This window comes from Vipera ursinii, assembly GCF_947247035.1.
Source record: "Vipera ursinii genome assembly, chromosome: 1".
In the NCBI taxonomy this organism is placed as follows: domain Eukaryota; kingdom Metazoa; phylum Chordata; class Lepidosauria; order Squamata; family Viperidae; genus Vipera; species Vipera ursinii.
The window spans coordinates 292,016,556-292,035,090 of record NC_139512.1 but is presented as its reverse complement, the minus strand read 5'-3'; the positions used below and the strand labels follow the sequence as shown (position 1 = coordinate 292,035,090).

The 18,535-nt window shown below is 37.5% G+C and overlaps 1 long non-coding RNA gene across 13 annotated transcripts in view; it reads right to left on the bottom strand.

The window, feature by feature from the left end:
• Positions 1–18,224, bottom strand: part of LOC310646756 — a 57,087-nt gene extending 38,863 nt beyond the window's left edge. For 7 of the 13 annotated variants that reach the window (XR_014493750.1, XR_014493751.1, XR_014493752.1 and 4 more), the window contains exons 1-4: positions 9,110–12,489; positions 7,384–8,505; positions 5,066–5,150; positions 1,129–1,263 (exon numbers count right to left, since the gene is read on the bottom strand). This is a non-coding gene — a long non-coding RNA (uncharacterized lncRNA). Of the gene's footprint in view, positions 1–1,128; positions 1,264–4,785; positions 5,151–7,383; positions 8,506–9,109; positions 12,490–17,747; positions 18,100–18,182 lie in introns of those variants that run through there. The other 6 variants (XR_014493747.1, XR_014493757.1, XR_014493748.1 and 3 more) reach the window with 6 other exon arrangements.
• Positions 18,225–18,535: the final 311 nt, after the last annotated feature.

The window sequence follows — 18,535 nt, the reverse complement described above, 5'->3', positions numbered from 1 at the left end:
TCAGAAGGTCGGCAGTTTGGCGGGTCAAATCCCAAGTGCCGCGTAACAGAGTGAGCGCCTGTTACTCGTCCCAGCTTCTGCCAACCTAGTAGTTCGAAAGCACGTAAAAATGCAAGTAGAAAAATAGGGACCACTACAGTGGGAAGGTAACAGTGCTCCGTGCGCCTTTGGCATCTAGTCATGCCGGCCACATGACCACGGAGATGTCCTCGGACAAGCGCTGGCTTTTCGGCTTTGAAACAGAGATGAGCACCGGCCCCTAGAGTCGGAAACGACTAGCACACATGTGCGGGGGAACCTTTACCTTTACCTTTTTAGCCATTGATCACAGTTTACCTTAACCATCACATCAGTGGGATAAAAGAAAACAAGACTTTTATAGATATTTAAATTTAATTCAGCCCTGAAGGCCTAAAGAATGTGTCTCAAAACTGCAAGGAACAAATGACTATCAACTTCCATAGGCATAAACAAGCTAGTATTGAATTCATGAAGAGTCAAGGCAGCTAGGAAAGATGGAACCAAAGCTAAGGAGTCAAACTCAAAGCAAGGCAGTATCAAACAACCACCTTACAAAGTCACCTGGAGATTATATATTGTCCCCTAAGGAGAGATCAAAACTGAGACAAGTGAAAAACATAATCAGAAAATATATCATCACTCAGATCATTAAGAGCAAGTGTTTCCATGAGGACTTTCAATTTTCTCACAGATGGAAATTCCATATTCTCCAAATAAATAAACTCATAAATATTTTTTTTGAAAAAGAAATAAAGATTTAATGTATGTTATTGCAGTGGAGTCTGTGGACACACACTCTAAGAAAGGATCTGGGAGGAACAAATATATTAATACGGCCTGGAGTTTCACAGGATTGGCAATTGCCCTTGATGCACTAATACCTATGTCCATAAAGGCCTTCCTGTGGAGATTTGTGTGGCATTATCTGGTACCAGCTGCTTCATTATTTGTAGCTGGTTTTTAAGGTCACCAAAGAGGAGGCACTGCTGTCACTGAGCTGTCATCGTTTTATGGTCTAAGTGATGGAAAGGGAGGAGGGAAGTCAAAATTAATAAATCCTGGAAATAAAGAAGCAGCTTTCAGGCCTCTAGGCCTGTTGGAGATTACCTTTTCTTTCTTTTATTCAGAGGAAGGTTTCCATATAAGACACAGTTGACCTATGTTTTAAATCATGCATGCTTGCTTGTGTCAGAAAAATAGAGCGAAGCATTGTCTATTCACATAATTTGGTTCAGAGGGTGTCTAGAAATACAAAAGTTAAAAAAAGGATTAAATAATTGCCCAATTAAAACAATCAGAATATAAAACCCATTAAAACCCTAGCGTTCCCCTATCAGGCCAGGCCAGCTTGTTCAAATAAATGGGTCTTTAACCCACGCCGGAAGGAGCGAAGATCCGGTGCCATCCGGAGCTCAACCGGCAGTTGGTTCCATAATGTGCTTTAACTCCCCTTTAACATAGATACATACAAAGTACTAACACTAAAATTAATAACAATATCCCTCTAAAATCTACTCATAAGCTAAATGGAACTTTTTAGTCCCATATTTATTCTGAATATAATCTATCCATCTCCTCCAAACTGAAATATATCTTTCTTGTGAATGATCCTTCAAATAAGCAGAAATCTTAGACATTTCTGCAAGATTCGATACTTTAAACACCCATTCTTCTATAGTAGGCAAACTATCCTTCTTCCAGTATTGTCCCACCAGTAACCGTGCTGCTGTTATCAAATTCAACATCAAATTGGATTCTTTAACATCTGTTTTTTGAAGGTGAGGGTGGGTGGATTTGCCCCTGAAATGACAATCTGATGGGAGAGGAACTTCCCATGGCCAGTATTCTTTTCAACTGGTCACCTAGTGATATCCATGTGACAAAATAGCCTATAACACAACAGAGTTCAGAATGTTCTTCAGACAGAGTTTACCTACCATCATTAAGAATTAGATAGTCACCCGGGCAGGAGCTACTGAGGTCAAGAATTCAGGGGAAGGTTTTTATTTCATACAATTTGCCCTCCATCCCCAAAGTTTCTTTTCCAAGTGAGATGAAAGAGCCCATCCTGCTACCAATGCTATTGTAACAGGATGAAATCTTTCATCTGATTTAGCTACCAGATTGGTGAGTTTCTGTCTGCCAGACAGAGCTACTTCTTAGTCTTCCATTCTGAAACAAACCTACGATGCTTTCTGAATTTGTATGTGTGCCCAGATAATGTTTTTAAAAGATTCAAACATGCACTCCCTGCATCTGCCACATCAAATTATTTCCAATCCTCATTTCCAGACTGCTTGATTTGTCCTATAGACTTTGGTTTGATTAACCTTATTGATACTTGTAGGAATTGTACCCCCCCACACACTTGCATATACTGTAATACAATCAATGGAAGCCCTTGCATGAGTAAATCTCCTCCTTGGATGGTGCAGTTATATATCTGCACAGGGAGATATAAGAGAAACTATGTGAAAGTTAGAAAAAGAGTTTTGAGAGAATAAACAGAGATATAATTTATCACTTTTTATCACTTAAAATGTTTTGACATCCCATGCTGATGGTAAATGTTAGACTTTGTTAATGATTGGCAATAAGGCTATTCACAAAAGGCAACAAAAAATTCTAATAAGCTTAAAATGTACTCTGTTACAGGCATATCACCTTAAAAAAGTTTTATATTTCCCAACTTGATTAGAAGAGCTAAAGAAAACTACAATAATTCTACCGTATGTTGGAAGGAAATTTAAGTTATCCAAAAACCCAGAAGAAGGAAAGCTAATTTTCCAGCTATCAGGTTCAAAATGTTCATATTCCCTGAGGTTCGAGAATAACAAACTGTATTGGTTCACTAAGTCCCTCATTGTTATTATAGTCTCTTCTCTGATGCTTAAATGCATTTTGTTATCCTGTTAATTATTTTTGTCTATCTATATTATGAACTATTCTGATCTAAGGGTCATGGTGGTGCAGTGGTTAGAATGCAGTATTCCAGGCTACTTATACTGACTTTTGACTGCCATCAGTTTGGCAGTTCGAGTCTCACCAGGTCAAGGTTGACTCAGACTTCCATCCTTCCGAGGTCAGTAAAATGAGACTGTTGGGGGCAATACGCTGACTCTGTAAACCACTTAGAGAGGGCTGTAAAGCACTATGAAGCGATATATAAGCCTAAGTGCTATCTACATTAACTAGTCTGTTAATGTCGTTGTTGCTGTGTAGGGCACAAGGTCACATTCATGATAAACATTTTCTCTTATTTTTGGAATGTTCCACCATGGAACAGAATGTGGTGGGGTCAATACTGGCAAGTTACTTACTCAAGAGATTAATCAATTACTTACTCAAGAGATTAATCAATTCCCTCAAGCAGATATTAAGACTCACAAGATTTGCTCTTGTCTGACTGTAATCTTGTATCAACATGCTCACTGAACCAGGATAATCCTTAATGTATCTCTGGATCCATTTGATGTTGTGTTTTTAGATATTTGGGGGACATTATAGGAGGAAAGCCATGTTATACTATGGTGGGAGAAAAATGGGAAGTCTGGTAGCATGTTTTTAATTGTATAGATTTTATTAAAAGACATGTTTTCATGAGCTGCAGCTCACTTCCTCAGATTCAGAAAGGGGCTTGTGCTTCTTAGCAGGTCAGAGAATTTTTTTTGTTTTTCTTGATATCCAGTCCATATCCTGGTTGCATGATTAGGGTGACTTTATGGACAATGCTCATTACATTGATATGAAGGTTAATTAATGTCTAATCCTACATTTAAAACAAATGCCAACAATATAACTTTTTGACCAGATTTTCACAGGATTGATTTCATGTTATTACATGGTACATTAAAAAAATAAGATAATTTAAATTCATAATAGGAACAGGCTGCAGTATATCCAATTTTCATATAGAAAATTGTTGAGGAGAACTGTGAAATGCCATCTAATCATTTTCTCAAGTGTTACTTTAGGGAACTGCATTCCATCTTATTATTATTATCTATATGGGGGAAATATATCTATAAGGGGTTACTTTCTTCATCCACATGTGATTAAATTGACAGAGGAATTATATTTTAAATGCTTAGACAGATTTATAAAGAATAAATCATCAAATTGCTATTTAAGTATGCTTTATTTTATAGCATAGGAGGCCTGGGAATTCTGATGCACTTTCAGAATTTAGATTAATCTTTTTTTTTTACATTAACCATGTGCATCAACCTAGTGATTTCAGTGGGGGCAACATAACCACATCACCATTCTGTTAGATCTGTAGCTCCAGAAAAATGAATGAGGCAGTTTGTATATATAAGAACTGCTGACGTAGGTGATATTTTATATCAAACAGAAAAGTAGATGGGAAGGACATTCAAGATTTTCTGAGCGTCCTTTGTTTAAAGCGTTTCTAATTTCAGGGAAGCTGATCCCCTGCTTCATTCTGATTATACAAGCTAGGCATAGACTGTTATTTAAAATTAATTACCTGTAAATAAAAAAAACCCTCATATATTTTGAACCTAATAATGGTTGGCTGAGAAATCTCATACACTAAAAAAATATAACAAGTGAAGCTTAAAGGCATGATGGTCCCAGGAGCTATTAATGTATGTAAATTAATGAGGTTATATTTAACTGCAGTGAGATCACAGAGTCTGGCAAATGGTTTTGCTTTATTGTGATCCCCAAACAACAAATCATACTGGAGTCATTTAGGTTGAGCCATATATAAGGTTGAAGAGGCATTTATATTTCCTTCAGGTCAATGAGAGTTGTGAAGTATTAAAGGAAAACAGGGAGAAAGAGCATAACTAGTTTTGGCATTTTTCATTCTACACTGGTTCCATAGAAACAAACCAATTGCACACATCAAAATAATAGGTTCAACTCATCTAAATGGGACATGATTTTTGATGATCCTAAGAAAAATTCTAGTCTGCTACTCTGGTGAGGGAAAAAAATGAAAATCTGATTGAATCTATTTATTTCAAAAAACAAAATTAACATCTGAGCATAAAATGCATTGTGTATATATTCTTGCCTTACATAGATGTCAATAATATTTTCAAGTCCTTTTTTACTCCAGATATTTTTATGTAGTTCACATGCTACATCTCCCTGGGAACCTAATGGGGAAGAAAAAGTATATTTATTCATACACTCTTATATGAATATACAATTCATATACATGGGTTGAGTTGATTCTGTACTTCTGATAAATGATAGGGATTTGGAAAATTGGTTTTAGGCATCCTTGTTGTTGTTAGTTTGTGATCAGTCTTCAGGATTCCCTGGCTAACATAAAACACAAATACATCTAGAATTAGCTTAATTTTTTTCATGCTTATCTGGACTGCCCACTTGCTGGGTTGCTAAAATGTGCAGTCAGCCATTTCTGGAAGGCAGAAACAGACATCACTTTCTATCAATCCCACCACACATTAGCAAAGTGACTTCAGGGTGTGTTTTTTTGCTCCACTTCCTAAGTACACTTTTCAATGTTGTTGCCTCAAGTGCTCCTGTCTGTTTCAGGTATATGCTTCATTTAGTTGCAAGCTCACTCCAGCAGTTCACTAACTATTTTGCAGAGGCTGGAATAACCCTCAATACAGTCAGTGCTTATTATAGACTGTAATACTTTAAAGGCTATCTTTTCATAAGTGCTATTACAGCATAATAGCTATTATTTTTTTGCCTTGTAGATGGAAGGTTGCTGGTTTGAAACCCAGCAGCCACATTTATAACTAAAACAAAATGATTTTTCCCCTTTTCTTGAACTTCCCATCTTTCCCTGTGTATGTAAGAGAAAGGGTTTTAAAGAAAATCAATTGCTACATCATTTCACCATTTTCTCCAAACAATAGTTTCAAAACATGATGCATAAAACTGAATTGGTAGTCATATAATGACCTTTGAACAATTCAAGGGTAAGGGGTTTCTTAGTATCCAGGTTATCTGTTTTGCTGTTCCCTAGCCTTCCAGGGACTTCCTGGCATGGAACATATTACATTGAACTCCCATGCTACAGTTCCTATTGAAAAAATAAGTCAGTGGTGTCAAACTCGCAACGTCACATGACGTGCCACAATGTGTTGTGACTTTTTCCCCCTTGCCAGACCTGGGATGAGCACGGTTTTGGCATGATGCATCTGGTCCATAGGTTGGCAGTTTGACACCCCTGCAATAAGTGATCCAAGTCTTGGAGGTATGTTCTTTCACATTTTTTAAAATATCTATATTAATGAATGTACTGTATACATGCAGTTTGGTATAGTGGTTAAGACACGAGACTAAAGCCTAGGGACTGTGAGTTCCTGCTCTTGACACAAAGCCAGCTGGGTGACCTTGGACAAATCATTCTCTCGAATGCTAGGATGGAGACAGATAAAATTTAAAAAATTGGAACTATTAGAAAAAACTAAAGAATTACAATTAAAAGAGAAAAACATATAAAATTGACCTATGGTTGAAAAAATAAAGCAAAATATTCTAACAATGGACATATTAAAGATATTTTGGAACAGAGGATTCAGAAGTTAATTTTTTAATAGTGTTATCTGCCTCTATGAAGAGACTGTATCTAAAAGATGTTATAAAAGAGGATCAAACCTTAGCTGACAAAATTGAAACTGAGTATAAAGTGGATTTACAAATGACAGTCTGCAAGAATTACATAGCACAGATGTTACACTGGACATACAAAAGAATTCAGCTGAAGTTTTAATAATTAAAAGGTATATACAAATAAATCAAGAGAATGACTGGACAATTTTTGTATATTGGATTTAAAAAGAGGCTTGTTGAAGAGTTTTGAAGAATCTTGTGAGAAGGAGCAAATAAAAATAAAAAGAAATCAAGTTCTGATAAACTAAAGATTAAGATTATTAGAAATCAAAAGAAGGAATATAAAGCTGTTTATTTGATCAAGGTTATGTTGTTATTTTGTAACTCTTGAAGGACTTTTACTGATACTAGGACTGAAATGATTATGCTTTATAGTTTCTTTATAGGTAAAACATGGGATATGGGAAGAAAAGATAATTGTTGCATTTTAAGAAAGTGTTAACTAAAATTGTTTATACTTGTGATGAAGGTAGGAAGTCTCTTCTTCATATATATATATATATATATATATATATACATACTATATTCTATTTCTTTCTTTTTCTACACCTTTTCTTCTCTTTTATTTGTCTATCTTTTATACTTTGTATTAGTTTTTACCTCTGACAATAATATTTAATAAAATTATTAAAATCATTGTTATTAAGTCAATTAATAAAATGAATTAAAATTATTGCTTAAAAAAAGAAAGAGTTTCCCTGCTACAACAGACTGAACCTAGAGATCAGCATTTACCATAAGCCATTATTGCTTGATAGTTGAGACCTTCAGGAATATAATTCATGCCCTTGGTTATGGTCAGATATGGAGCTAATTAGAAGTTCCTTTCTGCAGTCTGGTGTCCTTCAGATATGTTGGCTTTGTAGCTTCCAGAAACAGCACACCGGCTATATTACAACATCAAATATAGAGAAGACATAATTTTACTAGTATAAAAATGGTTTTCTAATATGCATAATAAATGTTAAAAGCATTGTTGAAATATAACTATAGTTATCTTATTATGTTAGTGACCACAAACTCTAAGCACTCAAGCTCAAAACCACAAAGAGGAAAAAGAAACTAAATCAAGAGAAATAAAGCTGTTTTTCCACTTCTGTCATAAGAGAAATCAACTGCATTACAATCTTCCTCAGAATATAATATAGCATTATAATTATTGCCAAATATAACATAGCTAATGTACACAATGGCTCTTTATAATATAATTTTTGAGGTTGTAATTATGGTTTTGTGCTACATGGTGGAGGAGTTAAATTGCTAACTGTTCTGCACTGTATGTATTTCTGATTGTTTGGAAGGAGGAAGAAATGTGCTTCTCAGTTCATCAGAGTTTTACAAACTTGGCACCCTTAAGACAGTGTGGATTTCAACTCCAAGACTTCTCCAGCCAGCATTGCTGTTTAAAGTCACCAAGTTTGAATTAATTTGTTAGACATAACTTTGATCTCCAGAAGTAATACTCTAAGAGGTGATCAGTTATTGTGAACTTCCATTTTTATGCTTAGAGGAGAAGGCCTTTCTATAGTCTCCAACCTGCTTTAGTGCTGAAAATTTTTCCTTTCTGATTATAAGAGAGGAATACACAAAATTTGGGGACTTTCCCCAGTCTTTGAGCAGTAAGACACCTTCCAGAAATGAATGGGATAAAGACAGAAGTTTAATTTCCATTACATTAAATTTAAGTATTCTAAATGCAATTAATGATCACTCTTCATGGGCTCATTATTTTCTCTCTTCTGTTGTATTACAATTTGTATTTATTCATTATACAAATTCTCCTTCATTGATACAAATTCTTCTCTGCCACTTCAATCACGAGAACTCTAAATGGTTTACAGCACAGTTTAGGAATACCTGCAATAAATGATGATAGAATATTTGTTTTATTGTTGTAAATAAAATTTTTAATGACAAATCAATATATATCAAGGCTATATATTAATAATGATAGTAGTACCACCTAAACTCAACATAAACATAAGCACAATAGTTTCCTGATATCCAAGTAGCTGGATTCATCTCAGTTTGGGCAATTCTTTCACTCTTGACTCAAGTTTAAGAGAGCCAAAAATCAAGAATATGGTAGCACCTTTTCTATGGCATTTTGTTAAAAGAAATACAAGCTTTCATGAGCCTCAGATGCGTAGAGATACTAGGAATGAGGATGTGGTTGTTATATTTGGTGAGAGGACTTTCCACAGATGGAGAATTTCTGCAAAGAATGCCTTCCACACATTTCACTTGTTGTGGATGTGGACACCCACCAGGTAGTCTCCAGAAGTGTATCTTTGGCAGGCATATTTGTTTGTTATTAAATGTATACAACAGTCTACTTTATGAACTTGAAACTAGGTAGCATCAATGAAACAGAACAATGAAAAAACAAAACTTTTAAAAAGCCACTAAACAATTTTAACATAAATATAACTGAAACAACAGCCTTCAAGATCTTACATACCATAAAGCCATTTTACTGAATGCAGTCTCCTTGGTTTTCTCCAGCATTTTGAAGGTACAGGCAATTTCTTTCTTAGGATAATGATGATGATGATATTGGTGAAAAAAAAGTTCTGATTTTGTGTTTCCTCATTCACTCTCTCTACAATATCACTGCTATCCAGTTGTGATTCTTTGGGCAGAAAAAGTATGTGAACAAACTGAAAATAATAGGATTTAGATAGTTCTGGTCATATTGGCCAAACAATCCAGCCTTTCAGAAAGAAATACAATATAAGGCTTTGATTTTGCTCCATTGTATGCTTTGAAATGACATGGCTGCTTTTCTGCTAATGCACAAATACCAAATAGAAATAATGCCATCATATACAAGTTTACTTGAAAGAAAATCCCACTGTGTTCAAAAAATATTTATCCTGGCTGACTGGGTCTCACTGAAATCAGTGGGATTTACTTCTAAGTAAACATTGATGGAGTTGTCCCAAAGGTGACAAAGATGACTGAGAATTTCCATAGAGTTGTTATGTTAGTCTCTTAAATGGTATTGTGATAAACTTTGACAGCAAAGAAAGGAATGAAGAAACTATCTCAAATAAAATGAGATAGAGCAAGAGAAAACTAAATATATACATAACTTCAAAGTGTTATGATGTATACACACACATAAAACATGACTGCAGGAAATTATCCATGAAAGTACAACAGATGTGCTTTGCTACATTTTAAAAATTGAGAAAGGAACAGAGAATGCCACAAATTTTATCTAAGGGAAGGCATGTCAGAGTATATACATTCTTGGTGCTGGATCTCATAATTTTACTAAACAGAATGAATGGAGATTTCTCATATAAACATCACAGAATTACAAGCCTAGTTGGTTGCAAGAATAAAATAAAGAAGCTTCTTTAGCACAATTTGATTCCTGCCATGAGCCATCCTTTTGATCAATTGTCAATGTTGCTCCAGGGAACCGCATAAGCTTTAGGTTCAAGAGCCTAGGGACTCTTCTGGAAAAGGTCTGTAACTTTTTCTTCAAGGCATTATATCTACAGTGAGTACAAACAGGAGTCTATAGGATGTGCATTCCTTAATATGTCTTCATTATGGTGTATATTGTGATTAGCCTTCTTAGGAAGGCCATGGCTGAGTATGCTCCAAGGAATAATAATAATAATAATAATAATAATAATAATAATAATAATAATAATAATAATAATAATAATAAATAATTAATAATAATAATAAAGTTGGAAGGGACATTGGAGGTCATCTAGTCCAACCCCCTGCTCAGGCAGGAAACCCTATACCATTTCAGACAAATGGCTGTCCAGTCTTTTCTTAAAAACTTCCAGTGTTGGAGCATTCACAGCTTCTGGAGGCAGGTTGTTCCACTGATTAATTGTTCTGTCAGGAAGTTTCTCCTTAGTTCTAGGTTGCTTCTCTCCTTGTCTAGTTTCCATCCGTTGCTTCTTGTCCTGCTTTGGGTGCTTTGGAGAATAGCTTGACTCCCTCTTCTTTGTGGCAGCCCCTGAGATATTGGAACACTGCTATCATGTCACCCTTCACCCTTCTCTTCCTTAAACTACACATACCCAATTCCAGCAACTGTTCCCTATATGTTTTAGCCTCCAGTCCCCCAATCATCTTTGTTGTTCTTCTCTGTACTCTTTCTAGAGTCTCAACATCTTTTTTACATCATGGTGAACAAAACTGGATGCAGTATTCCAAGTGTGGCCTTACCAAGGCATTGTAAAGTGGTATTAATAGTTCATGTGATCTTATCCCTCTGTTAATGCAGCCTAGAACTGTGTTGGCTTTTTTGGCAGCTGCAACACACAGCTGGCTCACATTTAAGTGATTGTCCACTAAGACTCCCAAGATCCCTCTCACAGTTACTACTATTGAGCAAGGTACCACCTATACTATACCTGTGCATTTGGTTTTTCTTGCCTAAATATAAAACCTTACTTTTTTCACCATTGAATTTCATTTTGTTAGATAGTGCCCAGTGTTCAAATCTGTCAAGATCCTTCTGTATCTTAACCCTATCTTCTGGAGTGTTGTCTATTCCTGCCAGATTGATGTCATCTGCAAATTTGATGAGTTCCCTATCTATCTCCTCATCCAAATCATTGATGTAGATGTTGAAGAGCACTGGGCCCAGAACAGAGCCTTGGGGCACCCCATTACACACTTCCCTCCATGTAGATGCAGTTCCACTGAGGACCACATGCTGAGTATGGCCAGTCAGCCAGCTATGAATCCATCTGGTGGTGATGCTATCTAACCCACATTTTTTAAAATCTTATCAAGTAGTAGCTTGTGGTCTACTTTATCAAATGCCTTACTGAAGTCCAATTAAGCTATATCTACAGCATTCCTCTGATCCACTAATTTTGTCACCTGGTCAAAGAATATAATAAGATTTGTCTGGCATGATCTGTTTTTGACAAACCCATTTTGGCTTTTGGTAATGACTTTGTTTGCCTCTAGGTGTTTGCTGATTTGTTGCTTGATTATCTTTTCCAGAATCTTCCCAGGTATTGAGGTCAGGCTGATAGGTCTGTAGTTTCCTGGATCCATTTTTTTTCCTTTTTTGAAGATGGGAACTATATTAGCTCTTTTTCAGTCCTCTGGTAGTTCCCCAGTGCTCCAGGATCTTTGAAAGATATAATTCAATGGTTCTGAGGTCACATCTGCCAGTTACTTCAGAACCTTGGGGCATAATCCATGTGGTCCTGGTGATTTGAACTCATCTATGTTGGAAAGATGCTTACTTACCATTTTCTTGCCTATATTAACTTGTGTTTCTAATCTGTTTTTTATGGTACTGTTTTTGATAGGTTGGACTGTTCCCCCCCCCTTTGTGTAAAGACGGATGTAAGAAACAAGTTAAACAGTTCTGCTTTCTCCCTGTTGCTTGTCACCTTCTTGCCATTTTCTCCCACTAATGGACCAATCATTTCCTTAACTTTTTTCTTGTTGTTTACATGTTGAAAGAAGACTTTTTTGTTATTTTTTTTTTACTTTTGTCACAAGCCTTAGTTCATTTTGAGCCTTAGCTTTCCTCACTTCATCTTTGCAGGCTCAGGTTATTTGCTGATATTCTGCCTTAGTTATGTGCCCCTCTTTCCACTTATTATACTTGTCCTTTTTGTCTTTCAACTTATCAGATTTATGCAGCCATGCTGGTTTCTTTTGAGAGCTATTATTTTTCACTGGTATTGTGTCAGACTGGGCTTTTATAATCTCACTTTTCAAAATTTCCCAAGCTTCTTGAGTTGTTTTCCCCTTGAGGATTCTCATCCATGGAATCCTTCCCAAGCTCTCTCTAAATTTATTGAAATTAGCTCTCTTAAAGTCCAAGACTCTAGTTTGACTATGTTCCTATAATATGGTACTGAGTTTTGACAAGAAAAAAAAGATGAATGCTGGTAGGATGGAACCAGGTAAGTTGTTTCAAACTTCTCAGTTGCATTCCTGGAAGGGATGAACAAACAACACCAAGAAGATACATCATAAATATATGAGTCAAGATATCTCAACTGCCCAGTTAAAGCAGAGCAATATAGGAAGATGCTTCAGGCAGAAATCACTTTCATGATACTGGCAGAGGCACCAGTTCATAATGCAGAGAAAAGACAATGATAAACTACTCCTATGGATAGACAAGGAAACATGATTGAGGTCAGAAGGCATCGAACATGCTAATGAGGAAGAGTGGAGGATGTTTTGCAGTACTAATGGTGTTCATGAAGTGGCTAGATTAAAGCTCCAGGATTTCTAGTTGCTGATGCTGCCATGCAAGACATAAAAAACCAGATCTGGAAAGACAGAAGTATACTGAGAACACAGAACGTAAGAAGCATGAACATGGGAAGACTAAGTACAGAAAAAGATGAAATGAAATGACTGTACATTGGCATCTTAAGCAAATTAAAATCAAATGGAAGATCATGCTGGGCATGGAAAACAAAGACGGAAAAGTGTTATTTTCATAGTCAATAAATATAAAATTTGAGTACAATACAGTCATATCAAATATACCAATTAAACTTCCAAGTTTAAAATTATCCAAGTTTATGTTCCAACCACTGATGCAAGTGAAAAAGTGGTTAAGGGTTTTTTATAGTTAAAGTCAATCTAAAATTACCCAAAAAAAAACCTGCAAACAAGAAGTGCTTCATGCTAGACAATTGAAATACTGAAACTAGATATGGGAAGAAAAGAAAATTGAACTGTATGGCCTAGGAAACAGAAATAAAATGGAAGAATGATTTGTCATACCAGTGCCTACCAGTCCCATATTCTTCAGACAACAAAAATGATCCCTACATACATTGATATCATCAAAACATGCAGAAATCAAATTCACGGTCTTATTGGTACTAGGAAGTAGAGGAGCTCAGCTGTATCAGCAATGATGTGGGCAGGTGCTGAAAGTTTAACAGATTATTAACAGCTCATGTGCGAGTTTCCAAGTCAAGCTAGTGCAGAAGAGCAAAGTTTCTACAATATGATCTTTAGCATATGCTTCAAGTTCTTTGAAGTCCTGTAACTTGTTCACACAGAACCTGAACAACTTTGGAATGAAACAAATAAATTGTTAAGGACAACTGTGAAAAGCAACTGCCAAATTCCAAGAAATAGAAGAAGGCAAACTGGATGTCAGAACAAACAGAGGAGAATAAAAGCCAAAAGTGTTGTGATTCAGGGTCAGCCTGTGGGTTCGGCAGTTGGGTCGGATGACTCAGAGGAGGAGGAGGGGGGTGTTGAAGAGCTTGCTGAGGGGATTGGACGGAGACCCAGCTGTGTGAGCCTGACAGCGTGGATGAAGATGACCCACAGCTGGCCCTGTTCAAGGACGCCCGACGCAGGAGGCAGTCAGTCAGGAGTAAACAGAGGAAGGCAATGGGGCACCTCGGAAGGAGGCACAGAGAGGCCACGCCCTGAACTGTATTTAAGGGGAATGTGTGGGAGGGCTGGTTTGCTGAAGGCAACCGCTTGGATTGTTCCTGCTTCTTAGCTCGTGTTTTATGGTTGGTGTCTTGTCTTGCTCTGTTTTATGTGAATATAGTTGGCAGGCGTAATTCCAGCCTCTTGCCGTTTGTAAAGGGGTTGTCCCTGCCTTTTCTGCAGGGCTGGTAGCAGGCTGGTACAGAACAAAAACCAAGAAAAATGAAGATTTCAGGAAGAAACTTAACAAAGAATTTTGAGAGTTGTTAAAAGAAACAGTATTACAATGGCATATGTTTAAACCAATGAAGATAGCAACAGGTATGGAAAAACAAAGAAAGTTTTCCAAAACATCTCTGAATTTAGGAGTCACTTCCAATCTTGAACTGGTATGCTACAAGGCAATGTTCTCTGTAAGCTGCATATCTGAATGGACACAAACATCCACCAATTCCCTTTCAGTGACCATCACATATCCATGTATGAAACTCAGTCTCTTGACAAGGATAACTCAGAAAAATTATAAACATAATAGTGGAAGTGGGTGAGTTAAAGAGGAAAGGGACAAGGTAGCAAGGGAGGGCCATGGTGAAGAATAGATGCCAAACAAATCACCTTGGACATGTTTTGGATCACCAAGGCACCAAAACAGATTTGGATTATGCTATGTATTTGTTGTGTTATGGTTATGTACATTACAAAAAGGGTTATGAGGTAAAACCGGCCGGAACACACGGCAGCTTTTGACAGCTGTCAAAAGCTGCCAAAGGCTTATGCGCAGCCGCAACGGCTTGACAGCTCTCAGCTGTCAAGCCGCAGAGACAGTGCAGGGGCGGCGAAATGTAACAGCTCCGGCTTTTCATAGCCAGCCGCCGCGGATTGGACCTCACCGACCACGGGAAACCGGCAAGTTTCTGATTGGTCACCAGCATGCCAGCAGGAGTATAAATATCGGCGCAGGCAGTCTGTCAGCGCCCGGTTCCATGCCATTATTAAAGGTTGTTACTTGATCTAGCTGTCTCATGTGTTCCTTACTGAAGACAACACAGATTAGGTGATATGTGCTTGGCAAACTATGGTAGGAGAGGTAGCATTGCAGGCCCTGGCTGGTGGATATTGATCCTTTTGCAGAGCCCCACTGGCTGCTTGCTATTCCAGTTTTGTGTCTTTGAAGGCCCTGGCTTGCAGACCATCATCATCTCCATTGAACAGTGTCAGCAGCAATAGCAAGGGAAGCGACAGAGAAAACTAACCAAAGAAATAGTTTGGTCTAATAAAATGTCTTCCGCTGATGTAAAAAATGTTGCCTGATGCTTAAAAGCATAATTTGCAAGAACAGCTTATGCAGCTTTTTGAGAAAAAGTGAAACAATTGCTAGAAATAGACCAAAAGCTTGCTGAATAAATGGAATTAAGGCTAATCATATAAAATAGGAAAACTAGGAAGGAGGGATTTAGCTGCTCATGCAAACATGATCACTACATAAGCTTTTGCCTTGCCCTAGTTATTGAGCAGAACTTTATATTCCCCCCCTGCAGAGCTGCAATAACTTATTTGAAAATAGAAAATGTAGATTCCATTCTCTTAAAGGATGAGGGGTTTGGGTTTTTTCCCTTCAGAGGCAACAAGAGAGGGATGGAGCTCTTTTGGCACTCACTTTCTAGCCTACCTGCAGCTGGGATGGTCTTGCACCAAGTTCCAGAAAAAGACAAAAGGTCATGCAGCGGCCAGTAACTTTTCCCTTTGGCCAAGACACTGCCTGTTAAGCATGGCTGAGTGCACACAGCAGAGACCTTTGCTGCAGTCTTCAAGGGAGAGGTGGAATCCCGGAACATGAGAGGTAAAACCTATACATGCTACAGGAAGCCCCAGTCTAGATTAAACATTGCAAAACAAAATGGACCCAACAAAAGAATGAGAGGAAGCTAGATTGGAAGAAGGTGATTGTGGCTTTAAAATTAGAGGAAGAAATATCAATAAGTTGCACTATGCCAATCACACTACTGAGAGCGGAAAATGTAAATGATCTGCGAGCTCTAATAATGAAAGTCAAGGAGTACAAAAAAATGATGTGTCTATGATTAAATATAAAAACCAAACTAATGCCAAGTCCATCCTTTGAATTAACATGAAGATATTGAGGCAATGGATAGCCTTTGCCTTTTAGGATCAACTATCAAGAGTAAAGGAAATAGTGGTCAAGAAATAAACCACAGGGTAGCATTGGGTGTTGCAGCAATAAAGTGTTTGAAAAAGATATGCAGATGTATGAAGTATCTACACCTATAAAGATCTGAATCATGCAGTGACCTACGATCCTCTTTGGAAGTGAAAGTTGAGTTTTGAAGAAACAGAGTAGAAAGAATATTGATGGGTTTTTTTTAAAAAAAATCAGTATTGGAACTACAAAACAAACAAATGTATTGTAGAACAAATTAATCCATGGTTTTCATTCCTAGCATAAATTGCCAGGTTCAAACTGTTGTATTTTGAAGATATTATGAGAGGATGCAGCTCTCTTAAAAACTCTATTATTCTAGGAAAGATGGAAGTAAAGAGAAGATGATGACCAGCAACAAGATGAATTATCTTGATTAGCAAATAGACTGATTGTGAGAGCCGAAAGGCCAGGTTGGGGATAGATTATTTGGGAGAAGTCTATCTAGATAGTCATTAGGAGTTAGCATGTTGCATAATCGATTGATCAAATTCATCTTAATTGGTAAGTGAAATAACTCGATCAAGGACTAAATTTAGTCAACAGAAAAATATAAAGATATAAATAGGATGATAGATTGATAGATTGATAGATAGACAGACAGACAGACAGACCCTGATTTAACAAAAATAAGACTAAAATGCAATCTGTTGTCTAGTAATTCCCAGACACATACTGTGTTCCCCTAACAGAATCTTTTTGCTAATGTCATTCTATAGTTCAGTAAAAAAAAATCTGTAATGCATATTTTTATAAGCACCTCTTCTTTGTTGTTTTCCCCCTTCACTCTTCATTTTTGTATTATGACTGTCCTTCAAATTCATAATTTGGTGAGGGCTGCAGGAACTTTTACTCATAAATATTCAATGCTCTGGTGCCTATACTTTAAAGCATCATTTGACATTTTTTAGAATCTGTTGACAACAACAGACCTTAGAGCATCATGGGAGGGAGTATAAATTCAGATCAGGAAAAGTGAAATGGATTAGTACTTTGTTTACTATGTTTTTTTTAAAAAATAATAAATTGATAAGATTGGTAAAATGAGATAAGATTAAAAGATGTTTGCCAGTTATCTCAGTGCCCTTAGGATCAAGGGCAAACTTCACTGAGTCCTATGCCTAGATTTTAAATTTATGGATTTTGATAATCTCACCACAGGTATTACAATATGAACAATGACTGTGTGACTGAGGTGGCTGAGTCAGAAGAAAACTAAGGAGATAACTGAACCTGATCCTCAATTCATATTGTATAATCCAATTTCTCTAGGACCTTATATACTTGCAGCTCAATCATTTTTTTCCACAACCTTCCCTCAAAAGTCAATAAGTGCTAATATATCTGGACTGAGTGATGACTTCTTGAGGAGAATGTGGTAATACTTCCCTCAACCCATCACCACGCTGATCCAGCTCCTAGACTTTTTCATCAACCAGGAAGGTCAAGGCAAAAAATGCCTTACCTGATACTGTAGAGATTCTTTTCCACTTCTTCAGATCTGACTGGGCCAAACTCATACCAGATAACTTCACAAGGTGACACCTCAATCATCTTCTCTTGATAGAAGAGAATATTCTTACACTTACACTTCTATATGGGTATGGGTTGCCTTAAAAAGACCATTGGATGACATTCTGTGGATATAATGAAAATGAATATTAAGATTTTATCCCAGTTATCCCCTTAGCGTAAGTCTGGGTTATTATACATGCTTGATCAGAGTCTGTCTTATTTTAAACCAGTATCACTTCAGGCATCGCTTGGTTTACCTCATCCCATAAAGTTCCCCAGAAAATTAAGGATCTCCCCAAGTCAATAAGATGGAAATGGCTATTAAAGTGCAATGTTATTCAACCCTCTCTATTCTAGCAGGTGATTAGGGCCTTGATGGACTCACCTTTAGCTCCCAGCCGCCCGGTGCGCGCGCACCTCTTCCAACGGGCAGTGGTGCGCGCGCACCTCTCCAAATGGAGAGTGGCACCGCCCGTTTGGAGAGGTGCACGCGCACCTCCCCGAATGGGCGGAGGTGCGCGCGCACCTCCCCAAACCTTTGGAGAGGTGCGCGCGTACCTCCGCGCGAATGGGCAGCGGTGCCGCTCTTTCAGGAAGCCCGCCTCGGCCCGTCTGTGAAGCTGCCGAAAGCGGCAGCTTAGCAGACGGGCCGCGGCAGCTTCCGCAAAGAGCGGCGCCCCTGCCCATTCCGAGAGGTGCGCGCGCACCTCTCCGAACGACCGGAGGTGCGCGCGCACC